Here is a 24,241-nt window from a genome sequence, read left to right on the forward strand (position 1 = left end):
ACAGGAGACATCACGCTTCAATGATGCTGCCCTCTGTAACACACAGGAGACATCACGCTACATTGATGCTGCCCTCTGTAACACACAGGAGACATCACGCTACATTGATGCTGCCCTCTGTAACACACAGGAGACATCACGCTACATTGATGATGCCCTCTGTAACACACAGGAGACATCAAGCTACAATGATGCTGCCCTCTGTAACACACAGGAGACATCACGCTACAATGATGCTGCCCTCTGTAACACACAGGAGACATCACGCTACATTGATGCTGCCCTCTGTAACACACAGGAGACATCACGCTACAATGATGATGCCCTCTGTAACACACAGGAGACATCACGCTACAATGATGCTGCCCTCTGTAACACACAGGAGACATCACGCTACATTGATGCTGCCCTCTGTAACACACAGGAGACATCACGCTACATTGATGCTGCCCTCTGTAACACACAGGAGACATCACGCTACATTGATGATGCCCTCTGTAACACACAGGAGACATCACGCTACAATGATGCTGCCCTCTGTAACACACAGGAGACATCACGCTACATTGATGCTGCCCTCTGTAACACACAGGAGACATCACGCTACATTGATGCTGCCCTCTGTAACACACAGGAGACATCACGCTACATTGATGCTGCCCTTGTAACACACAGGAGACATCACGCCACATTGATGCTGCCCTCTGTAACACCTTGGAGACAGTGTAGTAAGGTGACCTTGGAGACAGTGTAGTAAGGTGACTTTGGAGACAGTGTAGTAAGGTGACTTTGGAGACAGTGTAGTAAGGTGACTTTGGAGACAGTGTAGTAAGGTGACCTTGGAGACAGTGTAGTAAGGTGACCTTGGAGACAGTGTAGTAAGGTGACCTTGGAGACAGTGTAGTAAGGTGACCTTGGAGACAGTGACCTTGGAGACAGTGACCTTGGAGACAGTGTAGTAAAGTGACCTAGGAGACAGTGTAGTAAGGTGACCTTGGAGACAGTGTAGTAAGGTGACCTTGGAGACAGTGACCTTGGAGACAGTGACCTTGGAGACAGTGTAGTAAAGTGACCTAGGAGACAGTGTAGTAAGGTGACCTTGGAGACCGTGTAGTAAGGTGACCTTGGAGACAGTGACCTTGGAGACAGTGACCTTGGAGACAGTGTAGTAAAGTGACCTCGGAGACAGTGTAGTAAGGTGACCTTGGAGACAGTGTAGTAAGGTGACCTTGGAGACAGTGTAGTAAAGTGACCTAGGAGACAGTGTAGTAAGGTGACCTTGGAGACAGTGTAGTAAAGTGACCTTGGAGAAGGTGACCTTGGAGACAGTGTAGTAAAGTGACCTTGGAGAAGGTGACCTTGGAGACAGTGTAGCAGGCTAACAACTTGTGGTTGTTGTCATGGTAGGGACGGGAGCTCAATAGGGAGATGGTACAGGACTTCCTCACAAATGTGAATAGAGAAGATATAATTGAAGAGATATGGAAAACTAACGAGGAAAGAGTATTGTGATGCACACACACACAGGAAATGTTGTGTTAGTTTAATATTGTTTTAGGACTATGAAAATGGGCAAAAGGATTAGCCTATGGATTATGAAAACAACTAAAAGAAATGGGAGATATAATTGAAGAGATATGGAAAACTAACAAGGAAGGAGTATTGTGATGCGCACATACACACACACACACACACACACACACACACACACGAGACACACACAGAGACACACACACGCCTAAATCATGTGAGTGGCCTACAATTGAAAGCCCTTGGCATGTGTAGAAAATTCCCATCATCCCAAAGATCCCTCTTTAAGGAGTCAGTCAGTCGCTGTTATCAACAAAGAACTCCTTATTCTCATTCACCAGTCACATGCTGTCGCAGTTCAGACCGGAGAATTGAGTTTGGTTGACATCCACTTTGGTCTGATTTGAAAACAAAGATCAGTTTCTTCTTGTGTCTTAGTTCCAAAAGAATAAAACAAGATGTTAAAATGACGTCAGACTACGGGAAACAACATGCTTTGATCTACCCCCCCGCCCTCCCTCCCCCCCGTGTGATTAGTAAAATCACTGACAATCCAGACCGCTGGATGCCCCTCCCTATATCTCTAGCAGGTCGGGTCGCTTCTGTGAAAATTAATATCTTACCAAGACCGCTTTATTGGTTTTCAATGCTTCCTGTTAAAATTCCCGCTACACCCTTTACCCGGCCTAAATGCAGCAACAGGTACACTTATGGAAAAATAAGAAGGCTATAAAAAAAACTACAGCTGTTGAAAGAATTGGGTTGGCTTGGCCTCCCTAACCTTAAATCATATTAATGAGCAGCGCAGTTTAATCACATAGCATCACGGATTCAACAACCAAAGGGTTTGTCAGTGGCTTGAAACTGAGAGTCAATATTGGTGATATATCCCTTTACATTGTCCTTTCTTTATAGTAGATCATATTTCTATTCACAGGATTCAACTAAACTCAATTATTACTCTGACATTGAAGACATGGAGGGAGGTTCAACACCAATATAAACTGAGTAATAACATGTCTAGACACGGGTCTATATTCCACAACCCAGCCTGTATCCCTGCTACTAGGGATTTAGGGAATGGGAAGAGAGAAGGCCTTGTAGTCTCAACTATTCCAAGGCAAAAAATTTAATTTCAAGGAATTCATTATATCCCAAACAAATTTGTATAGGTACCTTCAAGTAAGGAAATTCCTTGTTAAAAATGGATTGTCATGTCTTAACAGTTAATCCTACTGAAATCAGTAATACCTTCAAGACATTGAAGATCTTTACACGTCAGAATCACCTGAAGACTATTACATTCTGAATGTTTTTCTTGACCATGTGGAAACTCCTACCACTAGTACAGAGAAGAAACTGACCAACCTTTGCAGTTAGAGGAGATTATTCATTCAATTACTGCAACGTGGGAATTCCCCGGGCCCAGATGGCTACCCAATCCAATTCTACTAGAAGTTTTCTGCCAAATTGGACCCCCTCCTGCTTGAAATGTTTGAAAATGCCCTGGACCAGGGTGTTTTACCCCAAACCCTGACACAGGCGTCGATCACACTTTTGTGGCTCATACAGACCGATCTCACTTTTAAATGCAGATGTAAAAATATTAGTGAAATGACTTGCCTCTCGAAAAGAATCCACTATAACAGACATCATATCGACGGACCAGACAGGGTTTATTAAGGGCCGTCACTCCTTTTCTAATGTTCAACATCTGCTTAACGTCATGCACGTCTGCTTAACGTCATGCACGTCTGCTTAACGTCATGCACGTCTGCTTAACGTCATGCACGTCTGCTTAACGTCATGCACGTCTGCTTAACGTCATGCACGTCTGCTTAACGTCAAGCACGTCTGCTTAACGTCATCCACGTCTGCTTAACGTCATCCACGTCTGCTTAACGTCATGCACGTCTGCTTAACGTCATGCACGTCTGCTTAACGTCATGCACGTCTGCTTAACGCCATGCACGTCTGCTTAACGTCATGCACGTCTGCTTAACGTCATACACTCTCCGGCGCCGTCGGACTGTGGTTCTCTCTTTAGGTGTGGAGAAGGCATTTGACAGGGTAGAATGGGAATATTTATTCTCTGTACTGGGAAAATGTGGCTTTGATGCAAACTTCATTTCCTGTGTCTGACTGTTGTACTCAGGCATCAGTACTTACAAACAAACCTTGTTCACAGTATTTGCCATTATCATGGGCCCCACGCCAGGGATGTCCAATGTCACCTCTGTTATTTGCCCTGGCGATAGAACCCCTTTCTATTAAGCTAAAGCCCATACCCTCAATACATGGTATCTACAGACTGGAACACAAAGTTTCCTTGTATGCAGATGACTTGTTTTTATACATCTCCGACCCCGAAGCGTGTGTCCCAGAGGTAGTGGACGTGCTGCGTAGGTCTGGTGTGTTTTCGAGCTATAAATTGAATTTCTCAAAAAGTGAATGCTTTCCTATTAATGAATTAGCATTACAAATTCCATGGGATACTATTCCATTTCGTATGTCCAAGACTGGCTTTTAAATATTTAGGGATCAATATCACCCGTTACCTTGTCATCCCTACATTATGAAAACTTTACTCCCCTGATTAACAAACTTAAACTGCACTTTCAGAGATGGCGTATTCTCCATTTTACTTCAGCTGGTAAAGTGAATTGTATCAAGATGAATGTATTGCCCAGATTTCTGCCCAGAAGCCAACTCCTGTTTCTCCTCCTCTTTGTCAGCCCACTGCCAATCTCCCTCCTTCAGCGTCGCGCTACACATCCAATCTCCCTCTTTCAGCGTCGCGCTACACATCCAATCTCCCTCTTTGTCAGCCCACTGCCAATCTCCCTCTTTCAGCTTCGCGCTACACATCCAATCTCCCTCTTTCAGCGTCGCGCTACACATCTAATCTCCCTCTTTGTCAGCCCACTGCCAATCTCCCTCCTTCAGCGTCGCGCTACACATCCAATCTCCCTCTTTCAGCGTCGCGCTACACATCCAATCTCCCTCCTTCAGCGTCGCGCTACACATCCAATCTCCCTCTTTCAGCGTCGCGCTACACATCCAATCTCCCTCTTTGTCAGCCCACTGCCAATATCCCTCTTTCAGCGTTGCGCTACACATCCAATCTCCCTCTTTCAGCGTCGCGCTACACATCCAATCTCCCTCTTTCAGCTTCGCGCTACACATCCAATCCAATTGTTGTCAATACTTTGAAAATTTGGACTCAATTCCATGAACATTTTAAATTGTGTTATTTCTCTATTCAAGGTCCTAAATGTAATAATCCCCTCTCACCTCCAGCCAAACTGAATTCAGATTTCAGGCTGTGGCAGAGGAATGGCCTTACGAAGTCTAGTGACCTTTATATAGATGGCACCTTTGCCAATTTCGAAGACATCGCAATCACATTTAATCTACCCCATTCAAGTTCATTTTAGGTATTTCCAAATTCGCCGGTTTATTCGCACTCAAAGCCCAACCTTTCCAATTCTATCACCCGGATCAGGTCCGGATGCCCTTTTCAAAACACCTTGTCAACTCAAGGGACTCATATCCCGTAGTTTGTAGATAATCATGTCCCTAGATAACCCGTTACTTAATAAAATCTGATCTGAGTGGGAAAGGGAACGTGGTGGAGAGATCACTGTTGAAGTCTGGAATGGGGCCTTACTTATGGTAAATGGATGCTCCTCTTGTGCCTGGCTCAGGATTATACCATTTCAGGTACTTCCTCGTATCCATTTCAGTAAGGCTAAATTATCCAAATGCTACCCAAATATTAAATGGTACATGTGACAGGTGTAAAGGCCCCTTGGCAGACCTGACCCACATGTTCTGGTCCTGTCCGGCAGATTATTGGTCCACTATATTTAAAACCACTTTCTGAAGCATTTGATATGAAGTTACCGCCTAGTGCAGAAATGGCTGTTTCTGGAGTACCAAACAACAAACCTTCTTTCACCAATAGACAGCTGGATGCCATTACTTTGCCTCCCTGTTGGCCCGCAGAAGGATTTTTTGGGATTGGAAATCTATCAATCCTCCCTTAGCCTCTCTTTGGCTCAAAGATCTGATGCTCTTCCTAAAATGTGAGAAAATTAAGTATTCCATTCGAGGGTCAACCAACTCATTTTATTCCACCTGGGACCCGATGATATCCTATTTGAACAGCTCCAAACACTTCCTCCAGATTAGTACTCCTGGCCCCACCCCCAGCCCTTGAGGTTACTGCTATAGGCCTATAGGAACACCTCATCACCTGAAATAGTTAGGCTGTTACATTTGGACTTGTATTGAATTAACATGGTTGTATACTTTTGTTTGGTTGTCTGATATGTAACACAATGACTCTGCCTTTCTTTGTAAATGGGTTTGGAGGCATTCTGGGATGCAAAACAAAAGGGGAAAAAATGTACAATGTCTTTACATGCAATCTTTCAGACCCATATCATCTCCTCCTAGGTATTATTACTCAACCAGGCCCATCTCCTCCTAGGTATTATTACTCAACCAGACCCATCTCCTCCTAGGTATTATTATTCAACCAGGCCCATATCATCTCCTCCTAGGTATTATTACTCAACCAGACCCATATCATCTCCTCCTAGGTATTATTACTCAACCAGACCCATCTCCTCCTAGGTATTATTACTCAACCAGACCCATATCATCTCCTCCTAGGTATTATTACTCAACCAGACCCATCTCCTCCTAGGTATTATTACTCAACCAGACCCATATCATCTCCTCCTAGGTATTATTACTCAACCAGACCCATCTCCTCCTAGGTATTATTATTCAACCAGACCCATATCATCTCCTCCTAGGTATTATTACTCAACCAGACCCATATCATCTCCTCCTAGGTATTATTACTCAACCAGACCCATCTCCTCCTAGGTATTATTACTCAACCAGGCCCATATCCATCACCCTCAAACGAACATGCACGCTCCAGAGAGGCGCAGTGGTCGAAGGCACTGCATCTCAGTATTAGAGGCATCACTACAGACCCTGGTTCGATCCCGGGCTGTATCACAACCGGCCCTGATCGGGTGGCGCACAATTGGCCCGGCGTCGTCTGAGTTAGGGGAGGGTGTGGCCATCATTGTAAATAATAATTTGTTCTTAAGTGACTTGCCTAGTTAAATAAAGGTCTAAAAAAAATATATATGTGGTTTAGGTCTATAGAGGGAACTTGCTGACATGGAGAGAATTACATCAATCTTGCAACATAGACAGTATGAAGGTGTCTGGTCAGAGTTCCTGACATATCACACTTCTGTTTGTTTCTGTTATTTTTCTGTGGAATTATCCAAATTGTATTCTTATTCAGACTCTTTAAAAACTTGCTCTATACAGCCAACATGTTCCCTTAACATGTGAATGTCATTCCACTCCTTCGTTTTATTTATTTTATTTAACTGGGAAAGTCAGTTAAGAACAAATTCTTATTTACAATGACAGCCTACTGGGGAACAGTGGGTTAACTGCCTTGTTCAGGGGCAGAACGACAGATTTTTACCTTGTCAGCTCGATCTAGCAACCTTTTGGTTACTGGCCCAACGCTATAACCACCAGGCTGCCTGCCTCCCCTCTAACCACCAGGCTGCCTGCCGCCCCTCTAACCACCAGGCTGCCTGCCGCCCCTCTAACCACCAGGCTGCCTGCCGCCCCTCTAACCACCAGGCTGCCTGCCGCCCCTCTAACCACCAGGCTGCCTGCCGCCCCTCTAACCACCAGGCTGCCTGCCGCCCCTCTAACCACCAGGCTGCCTGCCTCCCCTCTGACCACCAGGCTGCCTGCCGCCCCTCTAACCACCAGGCTGCCTGCCGCCCCTCTAACCACCAGGCTGCCTGCCGCCCCTCTAACCACCAGGCTGCCTGCCGCCCCTCTAACCACCAGGCTGCCTGCCTCCCCTCTAACCACCAGGCTGCCTGCCTCCCCTCTAACCACCAGGCTGCCTGCCTCCCCTCTAACCACCAGGCTGCCTGCCTCCCCTCTAACCACCAGGCTGCCTGCCTCCCCTCTAACCACCAGGCTGCCTGCCTCCCCTCTAACCACCAGGCTGCCTGCCTCCCCTCTAACCACCAGGCTGCCTGCCTCCCCTCTAACCACCAGGCTGCCTGCCTCCCCTCTAACCACCAGGCTGCCTGCCTCCCCTCTAACCACCAGGCTGCCTGCCGCTCCTCTAACCACCAGGCTGCCTGCCGCCCCTCTAACCACCAGGCTGCCTGCCGCCCCTCTAACCACCAGGCTGCCTGCCGCCCCTCTGACCACCAGGCTGCCTGCCGCCCCTCTAACCACCAGGCTGCCTGCCGCCCCTCTGACCACCAGGCTGCCTGCCGCCCCTCTGACCACCAGGCTGCCTGCCGCCCCTAAAGACAGCAAAGGTATGTTGTGTATGTATGCTACATGCTCTTTATAAAGGTATGTTGTGTATGTATGCTACATGCTCTTTATAAAGGTATGTTGTGTATGTATGCTACCTGCTCTTCAATACAAAGGTGTGTTGTGTATGTATGCTACATGCTCTTTATAAAGGTGTGTTGTGTATGTATGCTACATGCTCTTTATAAAGGTATGTTGTGTATGTATGCTACATGCTCTTTATAAAGGTATGTTGTGTATGTACGCTACATGCTCTTTATAAAGGTATGTTGTGTATGTATGCTACCTGCTCTTCAATACAAAGGTATGTTGTGTATGTATGCTACCTGCTCTTCAATACAAAGGTGTGTTGTGTATGTATGCTACATGCTCTTTATAAAGGTATGTTGTGTATGTATGCTACCTGCTCTTCAATACAAAGGTATGTTGTGTATGTATGCTACATGCTCTTTATAAAGGTATGTTGTGTATGTATGCTACCTGCTCTTTATAAAGGTATGTTGTGTATGTATGCTACATGCTCTTTATAAAGGTGTGTTGTGTATGTATGCTACATGCTCTTTATAAAGGTATGTTGTGTATGTATGCTACCTGCTCTTTATAAAGGTATGTTGTGTATGTACGCTACATGCTCTTTATAAAGGTATGTTGTGTATGTATGCTACATGCTCTTTATAAAGGTATGTTGTGTATGTACGCTACATGCTCTTTATAAAGGTATGTTGTGTATGTATGCTACCTGCTCTTCAATACAAAGGTATGTTGTGTATGTATGCTACATGCTCTTTATAAAGGTATGTTGTGTATGTATGCTACCTGCTCTTCAATACAAAGGTATGTTGTGTATGTATGCTACATGCTCTTTATAAAGGTATGTTGTGTATGTATGCTACCTGCTCTTTATAAAGGTATGTTGTGTATGTACGCTACATGCTCTTCAATACAAAGGTATGTTGTGTATGTATGCTACATGCTCTTTATAAAGGTATGTTGTGTATGTATGCTACCTGCTCTTCAATACAAAGGTATGTTGTGTATGTATGCTACATGCTCTTTATAAAGGTATGTTGTGTATGTATGCTACATGCTCTTTATAAAGGTATGTTGTGTATGTATGCTACCTGCTCTTCAATACAAAGGTATGTTGTGTATGTATGCTACCTGCTCTTCAATACAAAGGTATGTTGTGTATGTATGCTACCTGCTCTTCAATACAAAGGTATGTTGTGTATGTATGCTACCTGCTCTTTATAAAGGTGTGTTGTGTATGTATGCTACATGCTCTTTATAAAGGTATGTTGTGTATGTATGCTACCTGCTCTTTATAAAGGTATGTTGTGTATGTATGCTACATGCTCTTTATAAAGGTATGTTGTGTATGTATGCTACATGCTCTTTATAAAGGTGTGTTGTGTATGTATGCTACATGCTCTTTATAAAGGTATGTTGTGTATGTATGCTACATGCTCTTTATAAAGGTATGTTGTGTATGTATGCTACATGCTCTTTATAAAGGTATGTTGTGTATGTATGCTACATGCTCTTTATAAAGGTGTGTTGTGTATGTATGCTACCTGCTCTTTATAAAGGTATGTTGTGTATGTATGCTACATGCTCTTCAATACAAAGGTATGTTGTGTATGTATGCTACCTGCTCTTCAATACAAAGGTATGTTGTGTATGTATGCTACATGCTCTTTATAAAGGTATGTTGTGTATGTATGCTACATGCTCTTTATAAAGGTGTGTTGTGTATGTATGCTCCATGCTCTTTATAAAGGTATGTTGTGTATGTATGCTACATGCTCTTTATAAAGGTATGTTGTGTATGTATGCTACATGCTCTTCAATACAAAGGTATGTTGTGTATGTATGCTACATGCTCTTCAATACAAAGGTATGTTGTGTATGTATGCTACATGCTCTTTATAAAGGTATGTTGTGTATGTACGCTACATGCTCTTCAATACAAAGGTATGTTGTGTATGTATGCTACATGCTCTTTATAAAGGTATGTTGTGTATGTATGCTACCTGCTCTTCAATACAAAGGTATGTTGTGTATGTATGCTACATGCTCTTTATAAAGGTATGTTGTGTATGTATGCTACCTGCTCTTCAATACAAAGGTATGTTGTGTATGTATGCTACCTGCTCTTTATAAAGGTATGTTGTGTATGTATGCTACATGCTCTTCAATACAAAGGTATGTTGTGTATGTATGCTACATGCTCTTCAATACAAAGGTATGTTGTGTATGTATGCTACCTGCTCTTTATAAAGGTATGTTGTGTATGTATGCTACATGCTCTTTATAAAGGTATGTTGTGTATGTATGCTACCTGCTCTTCAATACAAAGGTATGTTGTGTATGTATGCTACCTGCTCTTCAATACAAAGGTATGTTGTGTATGTATGCTACCTGCTCTTCAATACAAAGGTATGTTGTGTATGTATGCTACCTGCTCTTCAATACAAAGGTATGTTGTGTATGTATGCTACATGCTCTTTATAAAGGTGTGTTGTGTATGTATGCTACATGCTCTTTATAAAGGTGTGTTGTGTATGTATGCTACATGCTCTTTATAAAGGTATGTTGTGTATGTATGCTACATGCTCTTTATAAAGGTGTGTTGTGTATGTATGCTACATGCTCTTTATAAAGGTATGTTGTGTATGTATGCTACATGCTCTTTATAAAGGTATGTTGTGTATGTATGCTACCTGCTCTTTATAAAGGTATGTTGTGTATGTATGCTACATGCTCTTTATAAAGGTGTGTTGTGTATGTATGCTACATGCTCTTTATAAAGGTGTGTTGTGTATGTATGCTACCTGCTCTTTATAAAGGTATGTTGTGTATGTATGCTACCTGCTCTTCAATACAAAGGTATGTTGTGTATGTATGCTACCTGCTCTTCAATACAAAGGTGTGTTGTGTATGTATGCTACATGCTCTTTATAAAGGTGTGTTGTGTATGTATGCTACATGCTCTTTATAAAGGTATGTTGTGTATGTATGCTACATGCTCTTTATAAAGGTATGTTGTGTATGTATGCTACATGCTCTTTATAAAGGTATGTTGTGTATGTATGCTACCTGCTCTTCAATACAAAGGTATGTTGTGTATGTATGCTACATGCTCTTTATAAAGGTATGTTGTGTATGTATGCTACCTGCTCTTTATAAAGGTGTGTTGTGTATGTATGCTACATGCTCTTTATAAAGGTATGTTGTGTATGTATGCTACATGCTCTTTATAAAGGTATGTTGTGTATGTACGCTACATGCTCTTTATAAAGGTGTGTTGTGTATGTATGCTACATGCTCTTTATAAAGGTATGTTGTGTATGTATGCTACCTGCTCTTTATAAAGGTATGTTGTGTATGTATGCTACATGCTCTTTATAAAGGTGTGTTGTGTATGTATGCTACATGCTCTTTATAAAGGTGTGTTGTGTATGTATGCTACCTGCTCTTTATAAAGGTATGTTGTGTATGTATGCTACCTGCTCTTCAATACAAAGGTATGTTGTGTATGTATGCTACCTGCTCTTCAATACAAAGGTGTGTTGTGTATGTATGCTACATGCTCTTTATAAAGGTGTGTTGTGTATGTATGCTACATGCTCTTTATAAAGGTATGTTGTGTATGTATGCTACCTGCTCTTTATAAAGGTATGTTGTGTATGTATGCTACCTGCTCTTCAATACAAAGGTATGTTGTGTATGTATGCTACATGCTCTTTATAAAGGTATGTTGTGTATGTATGCTACCTGCTCTTCAATACAAAGGTGTGTTGTGTATGTATGCTACATGCTCTTTATAAAGGTATGTTGTGTATGTATGCTACATGCTCTTTATAAAGGTATGTTGTGTATGTATGCTACCTGCTCTTCAATACAAAGGTATGTTGTGTATGTATGCTACATGCTCTTTATAAAGGTATGTTGTGTATGTATGCTACCTGCTCTTCAATACAAAGGTATGTTGTGTATGTATGCTACCTGCTCTTCAATACAAAGGTATGTTGTGTATGTATGCTACCTGCTCTTCAATACAAAGGTATGTTGTGTATGTATGCTACCTGCTCTTCAATACAAAGGTATGTTGTGTATGTATGCTACCTGCTCTTCAATACAAAGGTATGTTGTGTATGTATGCTACCTGCTCTTTATAAAGGTATGTTGTGTATGTATGCTACATGCTCTTTATAAAGGTATGTTGTGTATGTACGCTACATGCTATGAAAATAGAAGGAAAGTGCCTGCTGGTGTTTAGAGTCACAGGATAAAACTCTTCATCTGAAATGAATCCAGTTTATTCAGATCAAATGAAGAGGCTACATTTTGATAAGAACATTTCTGTCTCTGTGTTATTGATTTATCCGTCTCTGTGTTATTGATTTAAAAGTGAATGTAGAAAAAGATGACAAGGCCATAGATTAAGATGACAGGGCCATAGATTAAGATGACAGGGCCATAGATTAAGATGACAGGGCCATAGATTAAGATGACAGGGCCATAGATTAAGATGACAGGGCCATAGATTAAGATGACAGGGCCATAGATTAAGATGACAAGGCCATAGATTAAGATGACAAGGCCATAGATTAAGATGACAGGGCCATAGATTAAGATGACAAGGCCATAGATTAAGATGACAAGGCCATAGATTAAGATGACAGGGCCATAGATTAAGATGACAGGGCCATAGATTAAGATGACAGGGCCATAGATTAAGATGACAGGGCCATAGATTAAGATGACAGGGCCATAGATTAAGATGGCAAGGCCATAGATTAAGATGACAAGGCCATAGATTAAGATGACAAGGCCATAGAATAAGATGACAAGGCCATAGATTAAGATGACAGGGCCATAGATTAAGATGACAAGGCCATAGATTAAGATGACAAGGCCATAGATTAAGATGACAGGGCCATAGATTAAGATGACAGGGCCATAGATTAAGATGACAGGGCCATAGATTAAGATGACAGGGCCATAGATTAAGATGACAGGGCCATAGATTAAGATGACAGGGCCATAGATTAAGATGACAGGGCCATAGATTAAGATGACAGGGCCATAGATTAAGATGACAAGGCCATAGACGGGTGGGTTCTTGAGCAACAAAAACGATGTGAGCTCAACCGTGGAACAGACCCAGCGGGGTTGGCTGAGGAACAAAGGATTGTTCACAACATGGAAACTATATATCCTCTTCAATTGTTTATTGAAAACATAAATACATTTGCACAATGAGCACTTGTTGTCTCTTAAATGCATCGTTACAGTTGTTGATTAGCTAGCTAGCGAATTTTAGCCCCATTAGCATTGACATGACATCAGTCAAAACCCCTCAAAACAAGACATGGTGTCAAGAACAAGACACAATGAGACTAAACAAGCAGCCTAGGACTCCCTACATGGCAGCTTCTTGTCATTGTTGCTATGTGACCGTCCAGGATCATAACATAACACAGACTGCTGCCCCCTCGACGCAACGCACATCGTTTTCATGACGTCGTCAGCCATCCCCTCTATAGTTACTGGTCTCTTCAAGACAACACACACAACATGGTCTACAGCAACATGACAAACAGCCTTAGTTTGGTCAATGTGGATGATAATAGATGTATTATAGACTAACAAGACAGCAATTCGCTGGTCATTGATAGAGTCTGCTGCGAGTCCGTCAATGGATTGGCCAGAATACAGTAGACCACTGTCAACAGTCTAGTACGAGTGCCTTGGCTTCTCTAGCTACCGAAAGACAGACAGAATTATCAAACACTATTGACTGTGAGAGCTGGACAGACAGCCAGAAAGAGATCAATCCAACCAGCCAGAAAGACAGACAGCTAGCCAGAAAGACATCAGGCCAGCCAGAAAGACAGACAGCTAGCCAGAAAGACAGACAGCTAGCCAGAAAGACAGACAGCTAGCCAGAAAGACAGACAGCTAGCCAGACATGGGTAAAACAGTCAGTCACACTCAGAATAGCCTTCACTCATCCAACCGATTTTCATCAGACACAGTCATACACATTGAACTGAGGGATGTGAGTGAAGTCTCCTCACACCATAACGGTTCCAGTACATTAGTAGTTTAGACCAGGGCCACCACTCTGTGGGAGAAGAGAGACTGTGACCTATCGATGCTGTGGCAGTTACAGCAGCCCAAACCAACACAGCTGTGTGGTGCAGCCTAAACCCTGACAGGAAGGAGCTTCCAGTCCAACTACAATGGAAGAATGCACATGCAAATCCACACACAAGGTCTGACAGACTCAAATGAACATGTAATTCAGATGAAGTTACACCATACTGCTGGTACACTGGGCAGAGAGGTCTGTAGACCTAGACGAGACAGTGCTACACTGGGCAGAGAGGTCTGTAGACCTAGAGGAAACGTTGTAGAGACACTGGTACACTGGGCAGAGAGGTCTGTAGACCTAGAGGAGGCACTGGTACACTGGGCAGAGAGGTCTGTAGACCTAGAGGAGACACTGGTACACTGGGCAGAGAGGTCTATAGACCAAGAGGAGACGTTGTAGAGACACTGGTACACTGGGCAGAGAGGTCTGTAGACCAAGAGGAGACACTGGTACACTGGGCAGAGAGGTCTGTAGACCAAGAGGAGACACTGGTACACTGGGCAGAGAGGTCTGTAGACCAAGAGGAGACACTGGTACACTGGGCAGAGGTCTGTAGACCAGGAGAACACAGTGTAGAGGAGACGTTGTAGAGACACTGGTACACTGGGCAGAGAGGTCTGTAGACCAAGAGGAGACACTGGTACACTGGGCAGTGAGGTCTGTAGACCAGGAAAACACAGTGTAGAGGAGACGTTGTAGAGACACTGTACGTACAATGTACACATCATAGGGGGAGGCCTTATCGTGACGATTTCTCTCTCACACACACACACACACACACACACACACACACACACACACACACACACACACACACACACACACACACACACACACACACACACACACACACACACACACACACACACACACACACACACACACACACGGGAAGGAGGTTACAGGAAGCTAGTGCCAACATATGAAAAACCCTTATCGTGTAGGAGCAGAGACAGACACGGTTGAGAGAGGAAGCACAAAGGACTGAAGGGAGAGGTCTGGCATGAGGCTGAAGATACTAGACAGGCCCTACATGCTCTAGATTCAATCAATTAACTGTAGTGTAGTCACTCACGGAGAACAGCATGGAGCTTGTAACATCAGGGTAGTGAATAGAGGTCGGCCGATTATTGGAGGACCAAAAAAAGACGATACCGATTAATCTGCCGATTTCTATAAATATATTTGTAATAATGACTATTACAATACTGAATTAACAATGAACATTTTTATTTTAACTTAATATAATACATCAATAAAATCAATTTAGCCTCAAATAAATAATGAAACATGTTCAATTTGGTTTAAATAATGCAAAAACAAAGTGTTGGAGAAGGAAGTAAAAGTGCAATATGTGCCATGTAAAAAAAGCTGCTGCTGCCTACCACCGCTCAGTCAGACAGCTCTATCAAATCATAGACTTAATTATAATAAACACACAGAAATACGAGCCTGCTGCTGCCTACCACCGCTCAGTCAGACAGCTCTATCAAATCATAGACTTAATTATAATAAACACACAGAAATACGAGCCTGCTACTGCCTACCACCCCTCAGTCAGACAGCTCTATCAAATCATAGACTTAATTATAATAAACACACAGAAATACGGGCCTGCTGCTGCCTACCACCGCTCAGTCAGACAGCTCTATCAAATCATAGACTTAATTATAATAAACACACAGAAATACGAGCCTTAGGTCATTAATATGGTAAAATCCGGAAACTATGATTTCGAAAACAAAACGTTTATTCTTTCAGTGAAATAAGGAACCGTTCCATATTTTATCTAACGGGTGGCATCCATAAGTCTAAATATTGCTGTTACATTGAACAACCTTGAATGTTATGTCATAATTATGTACAATTCTGGCAAATTAATTACGGTCTTTGTTAGGAAGAAATGGTCTTCAGACACTTCGCTACGAGCCAGGCAGCCCAAACTGCTGCATATACCCTGACTCTGCTTACACTGAACGCAAGAGAAGTGACACAATTTCAGGCACCGCATTGATTATATGCAACGCAGGACAAGCTAGATAAACTAGTAATATCATCAACCATGTGTAGTTAACCTGTTTGGGCTAGGGGGCAGCATTTTCACTTTTGGATGAAAAGCGTGCCCAGAGTAAACTGCCTGCTACTCAGTACCAGATGCATGTTATTAGTAGTATTGTTTGAATAATGTCTGTGAGTATAACAGAACTCATATGGCAGGCGAAAACCTGAGAAAAATCCAACCAGGAAGTGGGAAATCTGAGGTCTGTAGTTTTTCAACTCATTCCCATTCCAATATTCAGTGTCTGTGGGGTCATTTTTCACTTCCTAATGCTTCCACTAGATGTCAACAGTCTTTAGAACCTTGTTTGAGGCTTCTACTGTGAAGTGGGGCCGAATGAGAGGGGAATGAGTCAGGTGTCTGGCAGAGAGTCACGGGCTCGTGACACGCGTTCATGTGAAAGTTACCTCGCATTCCATTGCTTTTCTACAGACAAAGGATTTCTCCATTTGGAACATTATTGAAGAATTATGATAAAAACATCCTAAAGATTGATTCTATACTTCGTTTGACATGTTTCTGCGACCTGTAATATGACTTTTTGGACTTTTCGTACGAACGTTCGGATGGATTTGTTTACAAAACGCCCTAACAAAAGGAGGTATATGGACATAAATGATGAACTTTATCGAACAAATCAAACATTTATTTTGGAACTGGGATTCCTGGGAGTGCATTCTGATGAAGATCATCAAAGGTAATTGAATATTCCATTTCTGATTAATGTTGACTCCACAACATGGTGAATATCTCTTTGTCTGTTTTGTGTCTGAGCGCCATACTCAGATTATTGCTTGGTATGCTTTTTCCGTAAAGTTTTTGAAATCTGACACAGAGGTTGCATTAAGGAGAAGTTTATCTAAAGTTCCATGTATAATAGTTGTATCTCTTATCAATGTTTATTATGAGTATTTCTGTAAATTGATGTGGCTCTCTGCAAAATCACTGCATGTTTTGGAACTACTGAACAAAACACGCCAATGTAAAATTTGATTTTTGGATATAAATATGCACTTTATCGAACAAAACATACATGTATTGTGTAACATGAAGTCCTATGAGTGTCATCTGAGGAAGATCATCAAAGGTTAGTGATGGATTTTATCTATATTTCAGCTTTTTGTGACTCCTCTCTTTGGCTGGAAAAATGGCTGTGTTTTTCTGTGACTTGGTGGTGACCTAACAATCGTTTGTGGAGCTTTCGCTGTTTAGCCTTTTTGAAATCAGACACTGTGGCTGGATTAACGAAAATTGTATCTTTAAAACGGTGCCTAATACTTGTATGTTTGAGAAATTAGATTTATGAGATTTCTGTTGTTTGAATATGGCGCCCTGCAATTTCATTGGCTGTTGGCGAGGGGTTCCGCTAGCGGTTAACTAGTGAATAAGGTAAGTTTAATGCTAGCTAGCAACTTACCTTGGATCCTTGCTGCACTCGCGGAACAGGTGGTCAACTGTCACGAGAATTTCTATCCCAATGTTCTAATTGAACTATTTTATAGCTTTGACCAATTCCCAGAGGTCGTAAGGCTCTGGTTAATGAAGAATTAGACAAAGTCCCAGTCTGCAATAGATCAATACTTTATTCAGAGAGCGCTCTGACTTCAAAATGAGAACACAATCTTTTTATAGCACACACACACAAATGAACTCACATCAGTAGAAACTCCACCTCTCTTTAGGTGGGCTGTATTTTTCCAAAGTTCACATACATTGTTTATCACCCTATTGCAACATGTTCCATCATCTTCTGCAAGCCGTTTCTAACAGTTGCTCTCCTCCCTAAGGTGGGGAGGCCTCTTTGCAGTTATTAGTTTCACCGTTATCACAAGTCGACAGTTCAGTTGTCCTTGAATGTCTCAACTATACCCTGCTCATACTGCGAAATAGTAACACAATGGCATAGTCTTAAAAAAGTCTAGTCACACACATTATTGGATTATGACTCTAACACATTTCATACAATTATATGGTTTCAGGGTGGAATACTTTAGTCATTATCTTAAACATACAAATTAATCTATTATCAACCTGCCACGCAGTCTCCTCGTGGAGTGCAATATCATTGGCCATAATCGGCATCCAAAAATTCCAATTACCAATTTATATGAAAACCTGAAATCAGCTCTAATTAATCAGTCGACCTCTAGTAGTGAATTCGATTCCCAGGACCACCCATACGTAAAATGTATGCACGTACAACTGTAAGTCACTTTAGATAAAAGTATCCTCTACATCAGGCCTCCCCTACGTCAGGCCTGCACCAAGTCAGGCCTCCCATACGTCAGGCCTCCCCTGCGCCAGGCCTCCCCTGCGCCAGGCCTCCCCTGCGCCAGGCCTCCCCTGCGTCAGGCCTGCTCCAAGTCAGGCCTCCCCTACATCAGGCCTCCCCTACGTCAGGCCTCCCCTACGTCAGGCCTCCCCTGCGCCAGGCCTCCCCTGCGCCAGGCCTCCCCTGCGCCAGGCCTCCCCTGCGCCAGGCCTCCCCTGCGTCAGGCCTGCTCCACATGGTATATATTATTATATAGTTATGAGCAGCTAGATAGACTCACTAGCCTACACCCAAAAGAATATGAAAAAAAGTTACTGTGTCCTTTTTAATGAATAATAGATGACATTGAAGACTGCATTACATTTCAAGTTGAACCATCTTAACAATGTGCTCCTTGTCACTCATTTATACCAAACACGAATAATGAAGTTGACAAGAGCACAAACAGATCTGGGACCAGGCTATAGAAGGAGACAACAGGTCTGGGACCAGGCTATAGAAGAAGACAACAGGTCTGGGACCAGGCTATAGAAGGAGACAACAGGTCTGGGACCAGGCTATAGAAGAAGACAACAGGTCTGGGACCAGGCTATAGAAGAAGACAACAGGTCTGGGACCAGGCTATAGAAGGAGACAACAGATCTGGGACCAGGCTATAGAAGGAGACAACAGATCTGGGACCAGGCTATAGAAGGAGACAACAGATCTGGGACCAGGCTATAGAAGGAGACAACAGATCTGGGACCAGGCTATAGAAGGAGACAACAGATCTGGGACCAGGCTATAGAAGAAGACAACAGGTCTGGGACCAGGCTATAGAAGGAGACAACAGGTCTGGGACCAGGCTATAGAAGAGACAACAGATCTGGGACCAGGCTATAGAAGAAGACAACAGATCTGGGACCAGGCTATAGAAGGAGACAACAGATCTGGGACCAGGCTATAGAAGGAGACAACAGATCTGGGACCAGGCTATAGAAGAAGACAACAGGTCTGGGACCAGGCTATAGAAGAAGACAACAGGTCTGGGACCAGGCTATAGAAGGAGACAACAGGTCTGGGACCAGGCTATAGAAGAGACAACAGATCTGGGACCAGGCTATAGAAGAGACAACAGATCTGGGACCAGGCTATAGAAGGAGACAACAGGTCTGGGACCAGGCTATAGAAGAGACAACAGATCTGGGACCAGGCTATAGAAGAGACAACAGGTCTGGGACCAGGCTATAGAAGAAACAACAGATCTGAAACCTACCAATGTACTACTAGGCTACCCCAAACACATCACTATAACGTTAGTCATCATCACCTAACAAGGATCCACCAGTGTGGATGTACATGTGATGTACACAGAATGTCTATTGTTAGTCTACAGTGTCTGTGGTGATTTGTCTCTACTACAGATCTGCATTTGTCAACATGATAAAGAGTTGGTGTTGGCTATGCAAATAGCCAGTGGCACATCATGTTCCTCAACTAGCTCCTTCCACTTGATTGACTGTATCTATATGGCTGCGTTCACACAGGCAAAACAATTACGATATTTTTCCCACTAATTGGTCTTCGGTAACCCTGTCTTTGGATAGTCCATCTGTATATGCTCTACAGGCTATCTACTAAACCTGAACTTAACCCTTATTCTAAACCTAACCATAACCCTGATCCTAAACCTAACCCTTATTCTAAACCTAACCATAACCCTGATCCTAAACCTAACCCTTATTCTAAACCTAACCATAACCGTAATCCTAAACCTAACCCTTATTCTAAGCCTAACCCTTATTCTAAACCTTCTCAAGCAAATGCTTATCAACAGATAGCTTGTTGATAGTAATGACCATCTGTAAACCATCTACAGATGGACTATCCGGACTATCCAAATAATGTGTGACCTGGTCATTGACTTTGTCCCCAATACTTGAAAAGGCACCGAGCAAACTAGATGAAGTGATGATAAACATCTTAGTAACACAATTCTATTACTGTATTATGAGCTAGCTGTGTGTGTATCGTGCCATGGGCATTACTGCAGTGGGATTGATGACTAGCTGGCTGTATTGAGCTGTGTAGGGGGGTCTGACGGTAGAGGAGGGGAGACAGTCATGCATATTGAAGGCCCTGGAGGGGGTCAACATCTGATCTCAGCTGGGCCCAATCTCAGATGCAGCCAGTTGTTCATTGAGGCGAGACATCCATGGGTCTGTCTGGTTAACTAAACATGTGTTACTAACAGACTTTCTAAATCTGTGTCAATTCTCTCACTCAAACTATTTCTCTCCAGTCTCCACTCTTTGGGCTCAAGTGGATCACATTCTAAACGTTACGGATCCTGGCATGCGTTTGTAAATCATTACATACTTTTGTAATCTGTCAATCGATACAATAATAAACTAGCTAGCTGGATGATTTAGTGTTTTCAAACAATGCTCAAATCCGCTAGCTCACGTTTAGCATTGATGACTCAAAATAGCTGGCTGGTGACATGCAATCAAATGAAAATAATGCACGTCTCGTTTCTTACCTCGTTGACTCCGGTTGCTGCAGACCGGTGATTTTATGAATATTAGGACGTTATCTATATGATAGTCTTCGATTCACAGTTTCGCTGATTTTGATGTGATCTATTTTCCCTTTCTCTCCCTGACCTCCAATCCGTTTACTGTATAAATACATCCAGCTTGTCTTGCATCAAGCCGACGTGAACGGTGTATGTGCGCAACCTAGTTTATGGCCAACCATGTATCCTATCAGTCAAGCATCATTCTCAGCTTCTGTTACACATCGTGGACGACACGCATTGCCAATTTAAACGCACAATACGTTCATTTTACTTAGAGAACAACAATAAAGATAAATATGTGAGTGTATACAGTGTCATTTCCTATAGTGCCTCATTATTTGACATGATGAGACTTTCCTGAGTCTCCTCTGGTAGTGAGTTATAGTTACCTGGTTGCCAGTCTTTTTTAGCTAACATTCCGTTCCTTGTAGAACAAAAACCATGTCATTTATTTGATTTATTTAACCTTTATTTTATCAGGGAGTCATACCAAGACCAAGGTCTCGTTTACAGATGAGCTCTAAAATGACATACATTACAAAGAATACACACCTCAAAATATAAATACAAAATGCAAGCAGAACGAAAAACATGGTCATAAAAAACCAAGACATGAATCAGTAATGAGGTCATGCACCGAAGAACCTCCAAAGGAGTGGAACGTTAGCGACTGGCAACCAGTCTAAGTTATAGTTACAACCATACAAAAAAACAACTTCATAGAGCTTTACTGACCTCTAGCGGTGGTATAGCTGAAATGTCGGTATTTATTAAGCCAAGGCAGCAGCTACTCTTCCTGGGGTCCAACAAAATGAAGGCAACATTACAATACATTCATGACAGATTTCACAACATATTACGTTTGTGCTTTCAGGCCTCTACTCTACTACCACATATCTATAACACAAAATACATGTGTACATGTGTGTACATAGTGCGTATCACATCAAATCAAATTGTATTTGTCACATGCACCGAATACAACAGGTGTAGTAGACCTTACAGTGAACTGCTGAATACAACAGGTGTAGTAGACCTTACAGTGAACTGCTGAATACAACAGGTCTAGTAGACCTTACAGTGAACTGCTGAATACAACAGGTGTAGTAGACCTTACAGTGAAATGCTGAATACAGCAGGTGTAGTAGACCTTACAGTGAAATGCTGAATACAACAGGTGTAGTAGACCTTACAGTGAAATGCTGAATACAACAGGTGTAGTAGACCTTACAGTGAACTGCTGAATACAACAGGTGTAGTAGACCTTACAGTGAAATGCTGAATACAACAGGTGTAGTAGACCTTACAGTGAAATGCTGAATACAACAGGTGTAGTAGACCTTACAGTGAAATGCTGAATACAACAGGTGTAGTAGACCTTACAGTGAAATGCTGAATACAACAGGTGTAGTAGACCTTACAGTGAACTGCTGAATACAACAGGTGTAGTAGACCTTACAGTGAAATGCTGAATACAACAGGTGTAGTAGACCTTACAGTGAAATGCTGAATACAACAGGTGTAGTAGACCTTACAGTGAAATGCTGAATACAACAGGTGTATTAGACCTCACAGTGAACTGCTGAATACAACAGGTGTAGTAGACCTTACAGTGAAATGCTGAATACAACAGGTGTATTAGACCTCACAGTGAAATGCTGAATACAACAGGTGTAGTAGACCTTACAGTGAACTGCTTACTTACAAGCCCTTAACCAACAATGCATTTTTAAGAAAATACCTTAAAAAGTAAGAGATAAGAATAACAAATAATTAAAAATCAGCAGTAAATAACATTATCGAGGCTATATACAGGAGGTACCAGTACATATCAATAGTGGGGCTATATACAGGAGGTACCAGTACATATCAATAGTGGGGCTATATACAGGAGGTACCAGTACATATCAATAGTGGGGCTATATACAGGAGGTACCAGTACATATCAATAGTGGGGCTATATACAGGAGGTACCAGTGCATATCAATAGTGGGGCTATATACAGGAGGTACCGGCACCGGTGTCGAGGTAATGGAGGTAATTATGTAGAGGTAGGTAGAGTTATTAAAGTGTCTATGCATAGATTATAACAGAGAGTAGCAGCAGTGTAGAAGAGGGGGGGGGGGGGGGGGGGCAACACAAATAGTCTGGGTAGACATTTGATTAGCTGGGCAGGAGTCTTATGGCTTGGGGGTAGAAGCTGTTTAGAAGCCTCTTGGACCCAGACTTGGCGCTCCGGTACTGCTTGCCATGCAGTAGCACAGAGAACAGTCTATGACTAGGGTGGCTGGAGTCTTTGACAAATTTTAGGGTCTTCCTCTGACAACGCCTGATATATAGGTCCTGGATGGCAAGAAGCTTGGCCCCAGTGATGTACTGGGCCGTACGCACTACCCTCTGTAGTGCCTTGCGGTCGGGGGCCGAGCAGTGTCCATACCAGGCAGTGATGCAACCAGTTCTCGATGGTGCATCTGTAAAACCTTTTGAGGATCTGAGGACCCATGCCAAATATTTTCAGTCTCCTGAGGGGCAATATGTTTTGTCGTGCCCTCTTCACGACTGTCTTGGTGTGTTTGGACCATGTTAGTTTGTTGGTGATGTGGCCCCCACGAACTTGAAGCTCTCAACCTGCTCCACTACAGCCCCATCGATGAGAATGGGGGTGTGCTCGGACCTTCTTTTCCTGCAGTCCACAATCATCTCCTTTGTCTTGATCACATTGAGGGAGAGATTGTTGTCCTGGCACCACACGGCCAGGTCTCTGACCTCCTCCCTATGTGCTGTCTCATGGTTGTTGGTGATCAGGCACTGTTGTGTCAGCAGCAAACTTAATGATGGTGTTGGAGTCATGCCTGACCGTGCAGTCATGAGTGAACAGGGAGTACAGGAGGGGACTGAGCACGAACCCCTGAGGGGCCCCAGTGTTGAGGATCAGTGTGGCGGAAGTGTTGTTACCTACCCTTACCACCTGGGGGCAGCCCGTCAGGAAGTCCAGGATCCAGTTGCAGAGGGAGGTGTTTAAGTCCCATGGTCCTTGGCTTAGTGATGAGCTTTGAGGGCACTATGGTGTTGAATGCTGAGCTGCAGTCAATGAATATCATTCTCACATAGGGGTTCCTTTTGTCCAGGTGGGAAAGGACAATGTGGAGCGCAATAGAGATTGCATCATCTGCGTATGTTATCGTGTGTTTGCATGCATGTGTCTATGTTTGTGTTGCTTCACAGTACCTGCTGTTCCATAAGGAATTGTATTTTTTATCTAATTTT

General features: G+C 42.9%; 1 protein-coding gene across 14 annotated transcripts in view; it reads right to left on the bottom strand.

The window, feature by feature from the left end:
* The window catches only part of LOC110499727 (putative homeodomain transcription factor 2), a 100,799-nt gene extending 79,682 nt beyond the window's left edge, over nt 1–21,117 (bottom strand). For 13 of the 14 annotated variants that reach the window (XR_005038525.1, XM_036956852.1, XM_036956843.1 and 10 more), the window contains exon 1: nt 20,936–21,117. The gene's annotated coding sequence lies outside the window, so the exon portion shown is untranslated. The remainder of the gene's footprint in view (nt 1–20,935) is intronic. The other variant, XM_036956844.1, reaches the window with a different exon arrangement.
* Between the last annotated feature and the right edge of the window lie 3,124 nt (nt 21,118–24,241).

The sequence above is a fragment of the Oncorhynchus mykiss genome, chromosome 21, assembly GCF_013265735.2.
Source record: "Oncorhynchus mykiss isolate Arlee chromosome 21, USDA_OmykA_1.1, whole genome shotgun sequence".
Lineage (NCBI taxonomy): Eukaryota > Metazoa > Chordata > Actinopteri > Salmoniformes > Salmonidae > Oncorhynchus > Oncorhynchus mykiss.